At 28.4% G+C, this 17480-nt stretch overlaps 2 protein-coding genes across 7 annotated transcripts in view; both read left to right on the top strand.

Moving 5' to 3' along the window:
- Nca (neurocalcin homolog) overlaps positions 1-17480 on the top strand; it is a 149922-nt gene that overhangs the window by 5333 nt on the left and 127109 nt on the right. The gene's annotated exons all lie outside the window — the stretch shown is intronic.
- Positions 1-17480, top strand: part of LOC145971776 (neuronal calcium sensor 2) — a 130339-nt gene that overhangs the window by 5193 nt on the left and 107666 nt on the right. For 2 of the 6 annotated variants that reach the window (XM_083099810.1, XM_083099812.1), the window contains exon 1: positions 16588-16675. The exons of 2 other annotated variants lie outside the window; for them this stretch is intronic. The gene's annotated coding sequence lies outside the window, so the exon portion shown is untranslated. Of the gene's footprint in view, positions 1-16587; positions 16676-17480 lie in introns of those variants that run through there. 2 more of the 6 variants (XM_083099817.1, XM_083099816.1) reach the window with 2 other exon arrangements.

Consider the following 17480-nt stretch of genomic DNA (forward strand, 5'->3'; position numbering starts at 1 on the left):
ATTACTAAAGAGCATGTGATGTTAACGAAATCTCTTTTTCGATTTATTTACATTTGTATTATCTCGACGTTGTAATAGAGAAAAACTATTCAGGTGGGAAATTGTTTTCCACTTTATTTTTGCCATTTGTTTCGCTGATATATATGCGTGTGTAGGTATTAGACATAAAAATGTAAGAGAGATAAAGAATTAATTCCAAATATCTATATTTGTAATGGTCGTTGGGCTGAAATAAAAAAATAACGACATGCACTTAAGCACGCGATAAAATTATGAGAGTTCATTGACTTCGTTTTACAGACCATTTCGTAACGTAAATTTGCTGGAAACATGCGAAAGCCAACATGTGTCTGTTAATTCGCGAAACATGAACTCATTCCTTAATATTTGTACATTTGTAGTCATTAAATATACATATTTCAATTTCAACGTCTCATTCATCGTTTAGCTTTTTAAAGTTAATAATTCATGATAATATCGGGTTTATGCTTGTATAAGTGCATGCACGCATATTCAAGAAATTGTCACCATTAATTTTATTTTCACAATTTCTCATGCATCGCGTTTAAAAGATTTATATTTATGTTAATGATATAACTTTGTTCCAATTGATGTATATGATTCAATTTGACTATATTTTTACATTTTTTGCAATTTTGATTAGAGTTTTGCTTTTGGCTATCCTAGAGGAAATGTGCCTTTTTAACATGCAACTTATAATATATGCCTAATTTTTTGCAAAGATCTATAATTTTAGACGATGTATACTTCGCGATATTCAAAGAATTTAGTAGAGAATTTTTTCATAATTTTCCGTACTATATGATACAGAAAACAGTTTAAAAAAGTATAAAGTATACATGTATATATATATAAGCACAAAAAATACATATCTAAATACATTAAAATATAAAAATAGAAATATTAAAATATAAATAAAATAGACTCTAGGAGGAGAATTTTGTCACAAATTATATACCATGTACAAAGCGAGTTTTTTAAATATATAAATAAATTATTAGGGTACATATTATTGAGTATAAAATATAAATATAAAAGTTAAATAATGTATAGCGAAAAATCTGTTATAACTTTGTTTTCCTTTAAAAAGCATCTTTACTTTCGCTATAAAATCTTGATTAAATGATTACATGACAAAATACTTTTTAATTAGATTGAATTTAATTAGAAATTTATAGTGGATCTTCGCATTTAATTTAGAACAGACTCTTCTTTCATGGTTGTTACTGTATCATCGTGTTAAATGTTACATCGCGTGGAGGATATATGTAAATGGAGAATAGCAGGAATGTTGCTCATACTTCTTAGAGCACAATTTATTAAGATATACCGCATTTCCCCTCCGAAATAGCTCCGAATATGTCTGAACTATAATTCTCCATTTCTTCACATGTACGTGTTTACACGCTCGCTCGCAGTGCACGAGTATACAATAGATGCACAATGCTGCAATAGATTACGCTTGTTCTTTCGCGTCTTAAAATTTACTATTCGATATTATTATGAAGCATGAATGCTCCATTTTTGCACGCTCTGAGACAAATGGCCATGCTAAACCATGTGTTTATTATTACAAATATATTTAAAATGAATTAAAATTATTGAAAATTTATTTTATTATGATATTTTTAAACACGTGTGTGTGTGTGTGTGTATTTAAAAACAAGGAAAAATATATCAAAGAGATGTTTAAAAAAAATACAATTGTTAACAAAAATTACTTTTATAAATTAATAAAAAGATTCTATTTAATGTTTGAAACATTTTTCGCTTATGAAACTATACACAATGTGATATGCACATACATACACATATTCTGTAGCGTATTATAGTAAAATCCGTCTCGACACGATGTGTTTTGACATTCTAGTCTACTTAGTATTTGCCAGTAAATTATTGCGCATTCAGTATTATCCTTTGGTGTCCTCTATTATTCTATTTGGGCATAACCTGATGCGTTCTAGCATAGTTTAACAAAGTTTCTGTAATCTATTATACTGTGACTAATGAAATTTTTGTCTAATTAAAACTTTTATTTACGTCCATATATTCTGTTTGGTGAACAATAATTCTTTCTTCTGGCGTGTTTATATTCGTGACCTTTATAGCCAAAGAATTGCCAAAAAAGACGAGTTTATTGGCGTGTTTTGCTGCCAAATGCACAATGAAATATGATTCGTCGAGCAGCTTACGTTGTTCGATGCAATCGTACACTGATTTTGGCACTGAAAAATCTGCTATCGTGATCGGAATTTGAGACTCGTACAATATAAATCTTCGTGTAATTCACGAATTATTCCCCAGTTCAAACATTTCTACGTGTGTGAGTGTATTGTACCATCGATATTTTCTTCACATTTATTTTTATCTTTTATCGTTGTATGCTTATTAGATAATTTTCACGATATTGCTAGTTTTATTATTAAACGGTCCTTTATACACACTTATAGATACGATTAGACCTATCTTATTTTATATCAAAAATTGAAGTTATGTACTAATATAATTTCATTGAGTTTAATTTTTGATGTTATGGAGATATTTGAAAAGTATATCTTTTTTTATCTTAATTATTGCAATTTTTCATGCATAAACATAGAGATTATTTTCTTATTTTTATGTCAGTAAAGTTTTTATTTATAAAAATGATAAGTTCTTTTTTAATCCGAGAAAGAGAGTTCATATAATAAAAAAAAAATAAATAAATAAAAATGTATTAGTACTTGAAAATTGTTTTTGAAATCAACTAAAGTAGTTAACTACAAATAAAATGCGAAATTAAAAATTAATTTTTTATAAATATTCGACATTCTAAACCAATTTTGAAATTATTAGAAAATTAATTTTTTTTTTCAAAATTAGTTTTTTTTTTTAAGTTACATTATGTAGTTACATAAAACACATTTAACTCTTTTTAATATAATTGAGAATAATTAAGTTATTAAATCTGATTTACTTGGATAAGAATTTAATAGTGTTAATTTCAATTCTTTTGACGCGAGATAAAAAAGATGCAATATATTTATGAAACTTTTTGTGTTAATATAAATTTTTAGCTGTTATAAATTTAAAAAAATGAAGATAAAGAATGATTATTTATTTTGAAATTCGGCGAATTCGTTATCTTATACAAAGATAAAATCTTTGATTATATTCGCACAAGAACAACCGACGACTTTTGCATAATTAAGATGTTTAAAAATTACCTTTTATGGTTGCGTGCCCAAATTATTTCGGCAATACCTTTGAAGCATATCCTGCGCAGGGTTAGGCAGATGCGATGGTAATATGCAAAGATGATAACGATCTGAGGCAGCGAATATATCGCCCGAGGCTAGTCGGTTACACAATCGCGTAAAATCAGTGGATCAAACTATCTTGGCACTGTTCCACGTTGCAATTTCTTGCTTTTGTATTGCTCACCAGAATTATGTCGTAGACTAACACCTTAGCTGCGCAACAATACTATTCCAGATACAAAAGAAAATTTAGGAGGATAATAGTGTACGATATTGCTTAATGCATTATAGCAAATATTAAAAATTGATATTTTATAATAGAAATACATATTTTCACGTTATTTTAAGCTATTTAATCAAGAGTTGATAGAAAATTATAAAAATATATAAATTTTTCGAAGCAATATGTACAAGCGAAGATGCAAAGTAAAGAATTTATTTAGATTTTTCGTATATGAGCAATTTTATCTAATTATTAGCGACTTATAAATTACGTGAAAAAATACAGTTTAAATTAATTGATCAGTGAATATCTTAAATAAAAAAGCAGAAATATTAATTATTATTGACTTTAATATAACTGAACTTTTTTATAAGATATTTTTTAGCAATATAAAATAAGATAGAATAATAATAATATAAATAGTTTAACATTGAGAAAGTAAAGAAATATGAGAATTTAAAGATTAATGAATTGATTTAAAAAAAGAGAGAAAAAACAGTGATATTATAAGCATTACACATACGACTCGCGTATTGTTTTCATATATTATGTAAAAAATGCTGACAGCGTTTATATAGATTATATAACAAGATAAATTACACAATGTATATATGTAACTGTCAACAGTTATTGTGTTCATCCATCAGTACCTAATATTGATCTCTTCGAGCAATGTTTGATCCAATTTTCCTTCAAATTTTCTCGTGTTAGAGCAGAAAATGCAATGAAAATATTAACTATAGTTACGTTAACAATCGATTTTATTGAAGATTTATGCTGCAGTGTTTCGTGCAGGTTAATTTTCAAACAGAAAATTTATTGATGGATTTTCTCTTTTAGAGAGACACAGCCATTTTCATATAGAAATTTCAAACTCTTCCACGATATTTGTAAAGTTTGATAGAAAAAAGATAATGAATCTGAATATATATGGTTAATCATCATATTGTTTTTTTTTTTTTTCATCAATACCGATCAATGATTGTTCTTTCATCTATTATTTGATACAAAAGTCGAATAGAAACATACGTACACGGTTATAAAAGCAACATATTTTTAATTTATTCGAAATATATATGTATATAAAAAATATTTTAAAATTAATTTTATTCTATTAATGTGATCATTGCGATGCAAATGAAATGATAGAAATCCGAAAAAAACCGCGTTAAACATGTGATGGAAGAAGGAAACAGGAAAGGAAACAACAAATGTGAAAAGTCGAAGCTGCTTCTTATGTCACGCACGAAAAAAATCTTAGGGCTCCCACGCCTGGAAGATAAGAAAGCCTATTTCTCTTCATTAATTCGAAAATTACGACTCAAATGGACAGAAATAACTCTTTAATTAAGAGTCCGTGGTTTTAGACACATTCTGTTTCCAGTATATTAATGCTGAAAGCTAACTTTTTATTAGAAGAATATTTAATATTTCTAAAGCATAATTGTGTTGAGAAATAGTTCTAAATTATTATCAATAAATATAATATATATGTAATAATTGAAGAATATTGAATTTGTTTCTTTAAATTCAAAGAAATAAAAATTTACTAGTTAAATAGTTAATTAAAAAGAATGATGATAAAGTAACATTAAATGCTTCTTAAATTTTTTTACATTCATATATACACTATCCTCATACATGGTTATGGACATTAATATCTTGATTTTATATTTCAATATTTATTCGCGCGATTTATTTCTAAATATATTTTCCAATAATTTTAGATTTTTTATACATGTTATAAAAATAATAAGAGAATAATATATTATAAAAATAACATGAGTAACTCGTAAATTATAATGAAATTTCTTAAGAAAAAAATAATGTGAGTAACTTGTAAATCATAATAAAGTTTCTTTATTGATATAATATGTTAACATATTTCTGAAAGCTTTAGATATGCTTGTTTACATGTTGCTTATTATTATATTGAAGAAGGGGAATATACATTTTATTTATCAAATTAATTACTAAATTATTAATCGATTATCAGTTTTAATTCTCACTCATCAATATATATTAACTAGCGTCCTTACTAAAGAAGACGGATTGAAAATCGTTGGGGATTTTCCGACATAACCGGTTAATGCTCGAATCATTAAATACGCGATGTTTTAAATTAAAATACGTATACACGTCTACATATATATATGAAAATCTACTTTTATAGAAGCATTTACATATTCTAGCCGACTGAAAGTGTAAGCAAATAGAGTTCGTAATTTTTGCGACAAAGATATTTCGAGCTTACTTTAGACAAATTATTAATAAAATTTTATATGCGACGTATAATACAGAAAATATAAAAAAAAAACATATATACACATATATACATATATACAAATTACATATCAAGATGCACATATTTACATCAAGATATGCAGATAAAATTATATAAACGGAATTCTATCTTAAATTTCTTTAATTCTATCGCGAATTATAAAAGCTTTAGATGAGTACGGTGGTCATATAATTCATTCGCGGATTAAATTACATCTTTCATGAGATGGCTTTTCTATTGGAGCGTAGCATTAAAAGCATCGATATCCTATCGAAGAACAGAGTGTAAGAGATATTTTTACGATTATTTGTATCCTACACCTTGACCTTTTTCCTCAATGGAAAAGCGATTATGGCGCGGGAAGACAAAGCTTATCCTATCTTTCATGCAGATAATATAGGTCCTTAAATCGTTTCAATTTCCGCTACTACGAACTATGGATTCCAGAATGCCGCACACACCTTCTATAAATCTCTTCCACGCGCTGTTCTCTTTCTTCTAGTTTGATTTACATATAAGGTTATATGCACATATGTACATACACATACATATATGCATATAAATCGAAAACTTATATAATATTTCAAAATTAATTGAAATTTTCTCTCTGAAACGCGTGATTATTATCTTCATTATTTCACGTAGTGTAACATCCTGATTTACATATTTAATCAAAAATTCCATAACTCTGGCTAAAAAGAGAAAATGATTATTTCAATTTACATATTCATTTACATATAAAACGAAGTATTAATTTGTAAAATTTAATTTTTTAATGTCGTCTAAGCAAAAAAATGATGAATATATTTGACACAAAGATTCTTTTATGTAAGAAGATTTATGTAAGAAGATTTATGTTTCTTTTGTGTAAAAAGATTTTTTTATGAAAGAAGTTGTTCCATAGAATTCCCTCACAATTTACATATATATTCATTTATTTGATGCACGATTAAATGAAATTGCATTATTCCTATACGTTTTCTGAAGCTTTAAGACGGTTTAGTTCTAAAACTTGGATGTGACGAGTAAAGAAAAATTTTCTCATGAATAATCTTGCAGACATATCTCTTTTGCTCTATATTATTTTTTGTTATTTTTATATAGCACAGTGGATGATGATTTTTTTGTGAGTATTAATATAATCGATTATCCATATATGGACTAAGTTTACCTTTTCTGCAGTCTTTAATTCTTGCAGCATTAAAAAAGCTATAAAATTTTTTTACATATTTTTTTTATATAATTTAAAAGAATGGAAATTTTTTAAATTATAAAATATATAATAATATATGCAATTATTACGTTATTTCATGTTTATATATATGTACTGAATATTTGTAGAATGAATGTTTACTAATTTATTTTTATGTTTGTGTCAGATTTATTTAAAATTGCGTGTATAGCTCTTTTCACACCGTTTCTTTATAAAAATTTTATCTTTTATTTAATTCATAGCTCTCTCGAAGGAAGTTTCTTCGTGGTCTTATATCATTCCCTCGTAGTCTTCATCTCCTAAAGGAACTTGTATCCCTGAGAATATGTAACAATTTCTATTCTGAGATTCAAGCCTACTTCGCTTTATGTGTTCGTTTCGCTAATTAGACAAGTGTGTGACGTACCCGCGGTTTTACTTACTATCACAAAAAGCTCCGAACGCGAGCGCGTAATGTTCGAAATTCCGATAAAACCGCGAAATGGAGAGAGGAGAATCGTGTATCTGGATATAGTTTCGTGAAAAGCCGACCTTTTTGCCGCGGCCCTTTCAGAGATACAATCACTGTGAAAATCATTTGCAATAACAAGTGTAATTAATATCATATTCCCTTTTATACATTCAATTTTGCAAGTACTTTTAAATATGAGGAGTTTGATATCTACTCATGATTTTCAATACGACGCTTTTGTAGCTTTATATTTAGCAAAAAATATCGCGCGAATAAACGACATTTTGATTTTGCACAATAATATAAGATATAAGTATTAATTTTACTTTATTTTTTACGCTTTAAAAATATTCCCCTTTATAAGGAAAATATTGAATATGATATGATATTTAAAAAAAAGTTGCCTTAGTTTGAAATTATTATTACTTTATGGTGTTTAATCAAAACAAATCTCGGATAACTTAAATTTACATAAACAAATATGGTAAATACATTTACTTGGGAAACATTTAATAAAAATTAATAAAAGTTGTTTTATAAATAATAGCTTGTTTTTGATGCATTGGTGTAATTCTTTTAAGAGAGTTTAATTAGAACGCAACATCCATGTATCTATTTTTATCTGATTATTTAATTTCTGCGTTGAGCACGCATAGGGAATTTTTTAATTTGCGTAATAACGTAAAGTAAGTTAAATGGGGCACAAACAGTCTATGCTTCTCTATGCATTTTTTTGCTATTTCAGATGTTAACCGAAGGAAACGAAATGATAATATTATTTCTTTTCGAAATCGAAATTGTTATATTTAATGAAAATAAGTCTTTTGTTCTCAAACTGCAATATATAGATTTAATAATATAGATTTTATATCCCAAGTTTTTTCAATAAACAGGTGAATATTCAATGATTTCAATGATAAAATCACATTATACGTACAACGGATAACTCACATAGCTTTCCAATTAAAAATTAACAAACATTATGAGATATCTGTAAAAATAATTCCTAATAATTCTCTATTTAATTCAGTCAATATATAATCGACTGAATTAAATAGAGTAATGAATACAACGAGCGCGATAATTAGCGAGAGATACGCATCTTATCTAATCTTGTGACACGAGTCTTTAACGGATTGCAGAAAGAAACTTGACGCGTTATTTAAAACTCCTCACTAATCTGCGATAGAGGCGGCAGGAGCTCCCCGAACGTATCCACTATGTTAGCGATAAGTATTCCCCGGCGACGTTATTCTAAAGATATAAATTACGGGCGTGTTAGTGGCGACGGCAACACGGTCGTAGATGGAAGGAAAGTGTAGGGACGACAAATGATAATACTTCACCTTGTACTTCTTCCGTGTATCTATATTCAGCCTATCCGGCCGTTGTGTGTTCATCGCTATTGATCCATTATGGAACGCGCGCTGAAAACCTTTACGTGTTAGCTAAGGCTAATGGTGAGAGCAAAAAGAGAAAAAGGGACAGAGAGGGGCGGGAGGGAGGGAGGGGGGTCCCTCATTTACGTTTATCGCGCGCGCGAAGAGTGAAGGGCCCGGGCGCGGCCGCCCCCGTCGTCCTGTATCGTGCTATCGAAAAAATTTGATCTCGCCGCGAAAGTCTCGCAACGAGTTGCACCCACACACCCGAGACTTTACATAGATCAAGTTCGCGCGCGGGGAAACTTTTCTTTTTTTCCTGCCCCCTTCTGTCCCTTTCTCTCGCTCTCTCTTGTGCCGTCTCGCCATTGATTAAATGTCAGCTGTCTGAGGGACACCCGACATAAATATCGAGATATCACGAAATGTATCTGCACGGCGAAATATCCGGGATGTCTGTCTGATAAACGATGAATAATATTATATGGAAATGATGCAGAGGACCTACCATACGTCCACGATTTTCCGATTTTTGTTTTCCCTCCCTTATCTTTGGCGTCTTTTTTTGATGAGCGAAATCTTTTTCGGGGACGCAATTTCTCGGCGAAATTGCGAAAGTTATAATGCAAAGCTACTCTCTACTGTTGAAGTAGATGGATTGCGACTCCCAGTGTGTGTACGACATGTGTATTTATTAAGAAATTCATATACGATATTACTTTTTTTATGAATCTTTTCGATTGTTATAATCATACCTGCATTTCGAGCTTATCGAACAAAACATCAGTGTTTGTTTATTCCGCGAAGATTAATGACACACTCTGAGAAAAGTCGTATATATAAGAATAAATATTTGCATGAGATGTCGGTAATCGCGCTAGTAGCTTTAATGGAACGCTATAAAATAGCGGCCGGATTAACTGCCGACGTGTTCTGACTTGGCAAATATCAAAGTTTTATTCAGATTAATTCGCCCGTAAATCTCGCGAACAACGTTCCGCTCCATTCGGAATCGTTGGCAGAAATCGTCCCAATTTGGAACGGCCTTAATTTTCCATGCGGTAGTTATGTAGAAACGACTCGGGGCTCGCATCGTCCGTTAGACACGATTACCATCGGACCCGACGTTAACCCTCGTTTTCACGTATGCATAGTCGATAATAAGCCACGTAAAAGAGGTTTGCGATTCGATAAAAAAAGGTCAACTGCCCGAGCCTTTCGCCTCCTACAGTTATTTTTCTTTTAATAGCGCACTCTCACGTGACACTTCAGGATTCTGATAATCAAAAAATGTAGCTGCCATATAAATGTAAAGAAAATATTTAAAGTAGGAAATAATCGAACATTTTTTTGGAGACGACAATGGGAATCTTATATAATCTCTTAGAAACTGATCACTAACTAAAATCTGGAGATTTGTCAGTTTTCTTTAGAATAATATCGAATAATATAAGAAAAAATCATTTTTTATAATCTTTTTAAATTGAAAAGTATTATTTGGATTAATTGAAAGCCGATAAAAAGAGAGATATGAGAAGATTTATTATTAAAAAAAGCAGTTTAAAATTAATTCAAGAATGCATAGATGCAAAGGTTAATGATAATTCTTGTACACTCTAGTACGTTTTATATCGAGGTGACGTGTCAACCTAATTACGTAGTCTACGCTATACTTAAACCGCTGACCTGAAACTCTGTTGGTTGTTAATTGCATAAAGTACGTTGTGTTTTATATTAAAGCTTATTTCTAAACGCAAAAGTCGCAAAAATAACTGTGTACCTCCGATTTGTTTGAATTTTAGATTATGTGATGAATGGGAGAGAACACAATGGCAATTTGTGTTTTCAGATTATATTGATCGGAGCCGTTTGACGAAGAGAGTAATTCCTCACCAACATATTAAATGTTAATTAAGGGTCGTAGTTTAATATCCAACTCATTGTGCACCGTCTATATAATTTCCGATTTCTTCTTTTTTCTCTACTTGTGTCAGGATGAGCCGATAAAGATTCTTCTGTCTTAACGAACCCCTCGTAAGTTTCTTACTGAGAACAAAAGAAAAATATAATAATAACAATGAAGTTGTAACAAAATAAAAAAACGTTATTATAAGGTATTTTTATATGTTATATAAAATTTTTCATTGAATCGAATAATAAATAATAAATAAAAATGTATATTTTACAATAACACAATATTTCCAAATAAGCAAATAGTTTTATTTTTCATACTATTAACGCTTAAAATAAACAATAATATATTAAATGCGAAATATTTTAGGAGAAATATACAAAATAAACATATAGGGTTGTGTGTTTCTTGTGAGATTTCGATTCACGACTTTGCCAACGAAAATGTTAATTATTTTTTCAAATGATTCATTTCTGTCATAATTTTTTATTTTAAAACTTAATGTTCGATATTGTAACTAAACAAAATTAAAATATATTAAAATATATTGTTGTATCTAAACAAAATTGTATCGAAGTAAAATTCTCATTCGAGACGAATAAAAATTTTGCATTTGCTTTCATGTTTCTGGATTCGCGAGGAGCCAATAATTTAATTGAAGAGTTATTAGATATTTTTATTCAATGTCTTTTTGAACTTTATTGACACTTCTACTATTCTATACTATGCTGTAAATAGGCGCCATGTGTTATAATTACGCGCGTAAGAAATGTCAATTCATTTTAGAAATTTACGCAGCAGATTTCGATTTGTACGAGCACATGAAAAGACAATTATTTTATTAAAATTGCATGCAACATTTCTTTTAGCAAGTATACTTAACATTTGAAGGTATATTTACTATCTATGATTTGCTGATTAATAATGGTAATTATAATTATATATGATTGATGACTATGATTAATAAATGTCAATACACATTAGATTTAATATTATACATTTTTACATATTTTATATTAGATATGACATTTTTTGCAATTTTTGTTTTTAAAAGTTATTTATGTTTATTCACATTCTTTAGTGATTTTTGAACATTATGTACGTATGTGCGTGTGTGTGTGTCCGACGAATTACAAAAAAAGTGTGTATGTGTGTATGCATTTAAATTATATTGTTACAATATTTTGTTCACTATTTTTAATTGAAAATCATCGGTATTTTGCGATAAGCTCTTCAGTTGGTCATAATTAAGCAATTACTTCACAATTTCCGGTTCTGATGACGCATGAAAACTGATTTGTGTGCAGAGAATGTACGATACAAGCGATGATTAATACTGCATATTATATAAAGCTGCGCGTATTAATTTGTATAATTAAGTTAAATATACATCTAAATATTTTGCGTAACTAATGATTATTAATCACAAAGCAGATGCTATATCGATCACACGTGCATTAATTTGCCATTTGTGTGTATATTTCTACATAATTTATTATATATTTCTCGCGTATATATCTGGAAATCAATTCAGGAAAAATTGATTAATCTTATAAATCTCAAATTTACATAAAATATGCTGGTAAACTGAATAATACTTTTTAACATTTATATGATTTACATTTTTTAATTTCTAATATTTAAATATGCTATTTTTGAGGTAGTTAAATGTCTATTTAATATTTATGCATGGATATGAATTACATACATGTGTGCTTATTCGCAGTAATGTGCAAAATATAAATATTACAGTATGTTTCCGTTGCATTTTATGCACGAAATTTATGTAGTCATTTTACGACTATAAATATTAATAGCGCTCTCTCTCTCTCTCTCTCTCTCTCTCTCTCTCTCTCTCTCTCTCTCTCTCTCTCTCTCTCTCTCTCTCTCTCTCTCTCTCTCTCTCTCTCTCTCTCTCTCCCTCCCTCCCTCCCTCCCTCCCTCCCTCCCTCCCTCCCTCCCTCCCTCCCTCCCTCCCTCCCTCCCTCCCTCCCTCCCTCCCTCCCTCCCCTCTCTCTCTCTCTCTCTCCTCTCTATGAAGATAAATATGAAAAGTTATCAAATTGTTTTATATTTATTTTAATAAGTTCTTCAAAAATATTTAAATTTTATTTAACAGTGAAGTTCATATATTTGTATAAAAAAAAAATTAAGTCTGAATTAAGTCTAAATTTAAATTATCTAAATTTAAGGTAAAAAAATTGACTGGTTATTTCATGTAATGCAAGATAAAAACACTTTTTTTACAGTCTTGAATGCTATGTAAATATTGTATAGCATGTATATACTTACACCATTATCCCTTATGCAGATAATCTATTTTTATAACTCGGAGCAAGTAGGATCTATCAAACCCTAGTAGTTATTCTATTTATTATTATTATATTTTTACATAAAGTATAATATTTAAATAGCATATATACGTAAAGATTCAATACGTATTCAGTTTATTTTTTGTTGGTTTCATTTTTTAATTTAATTTACATGCACATACTATTCTTACGAAAGATTAATTAACATTACATTAATAATAACGAGAAAAAAATGAATATTACGATCATTAGACTCACCATTCTTTTATAATCTGAGAAGAAAATCTATTTGATTCTATAGTCGTAAATGCATTCATTCATTAACCAGGGCGTTACGGACGGCTTCACTGACTTTGGGTAATTTCCATTTCAGTTTAACCGATTCCCAGAGGTCTTCTTAGAACGAGAATAAAAGGAGATAAAGAGCAAGTTTAAATTATGTTCGAAGTTGATCGACATTATGATGAAACTCCTTAGTTAGTTCTAGAGAATAAGTTTTTTTTGTCAATTTTTGTGAAAAACGTGTTTTATTTATCTTATCTTTAGTTATCTTATGAATAATTATAACTCAAGTTGAAGTCTTAAAAATGACATTTTGCCACTATATAAAATGCTTTATATAAAATTATATATGTAAAGAAATCTATGATTTCCATTAAGATACGTTGTCTCTTTACAATATAAAAATTATAAAGAATATTTTTTTACATTATAACTTTAATAATCAAGATAACAAATATATGTTCCTAATATAAAAAGTATTGAAATATTTTATAGAATAACGAGACTGGACTATATCTGACATCATTGATACAGAACTTGAAAAATCGTGATACGATTATTTGAACTTTTCCTTATTTTTTAATACGATGTATTTTTTATACAATGATAATATTTTTTAATATTTGATCATTTTTCCTCAAATTAATATATTTGATGGCTTAGTGATCTTTTTAATTTTTACATTATACAGAGTCCTCCAAAAGAGTCTTAAAAGAATGGTTAAATATCTCAAAGACAAAGCATTTTGAAAAAAATGTTTCAAGGTTTCAAAGACAAAAGTTTTAAGCTTTTAAAAGTTCTATTGAATGGTCATATCTATTTGACATTGAGTGGAAGAGTCAAGATCATATGGAGTTCAACTTTGTTTTTTTTAGATGGAACTCCCTATTTTTCATAGCATATTTTTATAGCTTATCTCGAGAGCTTTCCAAAACACTAAAATATTTTTTTTGCTTAGTACTTTTCGAGTTATGAGAAATAATTTCTTAATTTTACATAAACTATAAAATATCTCGTAAAATTCATTTTTTGATGATATTACTTCAATACTTTTATGCACAAAATAATGAAAGGAATCAATTGGTCTAAAGAAAATATAATTGTTTTTAAAAAATAATTGTAACTGTTAATTGCAAATTACATATTTTTTCTTAAAAACAACTATGTTTTCTTTACACCAATTGACACCTCTCATTATGTTGTGCGTAAAAGTATTGAATTAATAATTTAAAACCTTAAAACTTTTGTCTGGAACATTTTTTTCGAAAATGCTTTGTTTTTGAGATATTTGACCATTTCTGGACTTTTGGAGAACTCTGTATAATGTGTATTGTAATATTATTATTTATAATTTTTATATTATAAAGAGCTAAAACACAATTTATTGGAAATTAAAGTTTAATGGAAAGCGGGAATGTTTCTTTATACATATAATTTTATATAAAGCACTTTAAATCTGTTTGAACATTTTTCCAGATTTTGCTCTCTTGTTTTCTACATATATATATTTTTATATCCAATTTCGTATTAGCAACAGCGGTTTAAATCTACATAATATATATATGTATATATATATATATGATTAAATAATGATATATGAATATGTTATAAAATATGTCTTCAATATCAAATCAAATAATATCAAATTTACTTGTAATTTTTTGAGGAATATATACCATATCAAATGTATTAAAATTTAATTAAATAATTAAATATTAACGTTTTATTAAATATTGAATATCTTTTTTGAAGTCTAATAATCTATTGTGGTTTTTCAACAATTTCAAATATGAGAGATGTAATATGAGATGATAATTTCAGTCCTTTTTTTCGATAATAATTTGAAAAAAAATATTAAATTAATTAAGATGTTTTTTTGCATATTTTATAAAGAGATATGAGAAGAGAATGAAACGTATGAATTGTCTTGAGTAAATTCCACGGGCTTTATTCGTACTACTTGAACAAGCGTATTCCTTGCTTATCGGAAGAAAATATACGGATACTCCGATACTCCGAAACTCCGATCGATACTTTATTTATGTTACTGCAGCGCGACAGTTGAATTTACGCGCAACCATTATGGGTGGTAGATAATGCAGGTAACTTTAAGCGAGTAAAGCAGTTCGCTATAGCAATCTCACATCGACCGTTATTTTCGTAACTGTTTGTCGAGGATACATAGATGGAGCTCTATTCCGCAAAACGGTTCTTTCCTTCAACTTCCCGTAAATATGGCGCGTTCAACACACGAGTAGATTTCCTCGCGAGTTTATTTTATTTACGTAAGTGTATAATGAGAGAATACAATGTAATCAATGTCTATACGATATGTATATGGACAGCGCTACTTAATAGGTAAATAATTCATTTAATCAGAAATTGTGTTTTATAAAAGGATTTGTTATTGTGTAAATAATGTCGGTACTTTGGAACAATTTTTTATTAACTGAACGCAAAAGGATAAATAGATAACATAATTTATATCGTATCGATTAGTAATTTGAAATTAAAACTATCAATGATATGCCGTAGTTTGAAAGAGAGAAAAAAATACGCATGCATATGTATAAGATTATTAATATTTTGATATGAATAAGTGCATATTTCAGAGCATATATGTATTTTTTATATATGCTCCGATCATGTATCTAAATTCATATGTTAAATGTTTGATGCTCTTGCGCCTACATGCATATCCCCCCTCCTTCTCTCTCTTTCTCGTTCAAGTTATATTTATATAAATCATTGATTGTTTTCCCTTCAAATTAGAAATACCTTCATTTACGATATAAATTATTATTTGATTGTGTTTTTATCGACTTTTAATATATTCAAATATATATTAATATATTCAAACAGATTCCATTTTCAGTATGAGTGAATATGTTTTGTCATGTAAAAAATTTTATTATACGAAAAATTATATTTATAATTTATATATATAATTAAAATATAATTGGAATTATATAAAGCTTAATTGTGCCAAATAAATAGATCACATAATTATGGACAAATATGGACAAATTTATATATGAGTAATTTTTTATTAATACAAACCACAACAATTACTACGTATATGATGAGACAAATAAATAAGTAGATGAATAAATAAATAAGCAGATGAATGATATTGCCATATACAACATAATATTAATTATTTATTGAGATCTTATTTATTAAGGTTTGTCGATGATTGCAGGTACGAAGATTAATGTGGTGTCTCAATCTAAAACAGTTCTGCTTGAATATCCTACGTTTCCCTTCTTCCGTTGCGCATCTCGACGATAAATATATACGTGTTTTCCTGGACTCGAGCGGAAGAAAAAACTTGGCACGTGCGCTGTTCGACGCTGCAGGTACAATCTTATCGATCTGAAAAAGAATTGCTTATCCGGGCATATGATAAAACATATCTTTTACTTCCGACAGAGTTTGTCGTATTTTCTACTCATCTAAATTATCGGCTTATGCGAGTAAAATTTGATTACTACAATATTATCGATACAATAAAAAAATATGCAAACTGTTTTGAAGCTGTGGATATATACATTATTATTAGTTCATAAATTTCTGATATAATTTCGAATTAAAATTTTCTGTTAGATCGATCAAAGCTTTGAATTACTTTCATATAATTAAAGTATGCTATATATTTTCGGCTTTCATCTTTTTTAAACTGCGCTCTATGAATCTCTTTTGCAACTATGTAACAGGTAATGATTCGAACTGTACTATATGAATCTCTTTTGTAACGCTGCAATAATGATTCAATTCAGCCATCAATGTGCCGGATTTAACCTCGGAAAATGTAATTATTAATTTAATTATAAAATATAATTATATATAGATTACATTTGGAGTAAATAATAATGATATATATAAATGTTCGAACGCAGCTTTGCAATTGAAATACCAATGTTCGTAGAATATTATTATATAACATGACAGTAATGTTTAATCTACAATAATTGATGATATTGATGAATTAGTCGATTCGTATCAAACTCGTTTATATAGATCTGCAATTGTTCATGACCATGTTGTTCATTTGTCATATAATTTATATTCTTTTTTATTCTATTCTGATATTGTTTGTTTGTTTTCTGATATGTTATTTATTTTACATGATTATAAATTCAACTTTATTAATATTATGTATAA

Source organism: Camponotus vicinus, unplaced genomic scaffold (genome assembly GCF_025532165.1).
Source record: "Camponotus vicinus isolate PSW18456_S1 unplaced genomic scaffold, iyCamVici1.0 SCAF_5, whole genome shotgun sequence".
NCBI lineage: Eukaryota > Metazoa > Arthropoda > Insecta > Hymenoptera > Formicidae > Camponotus > Camponotus vicinus.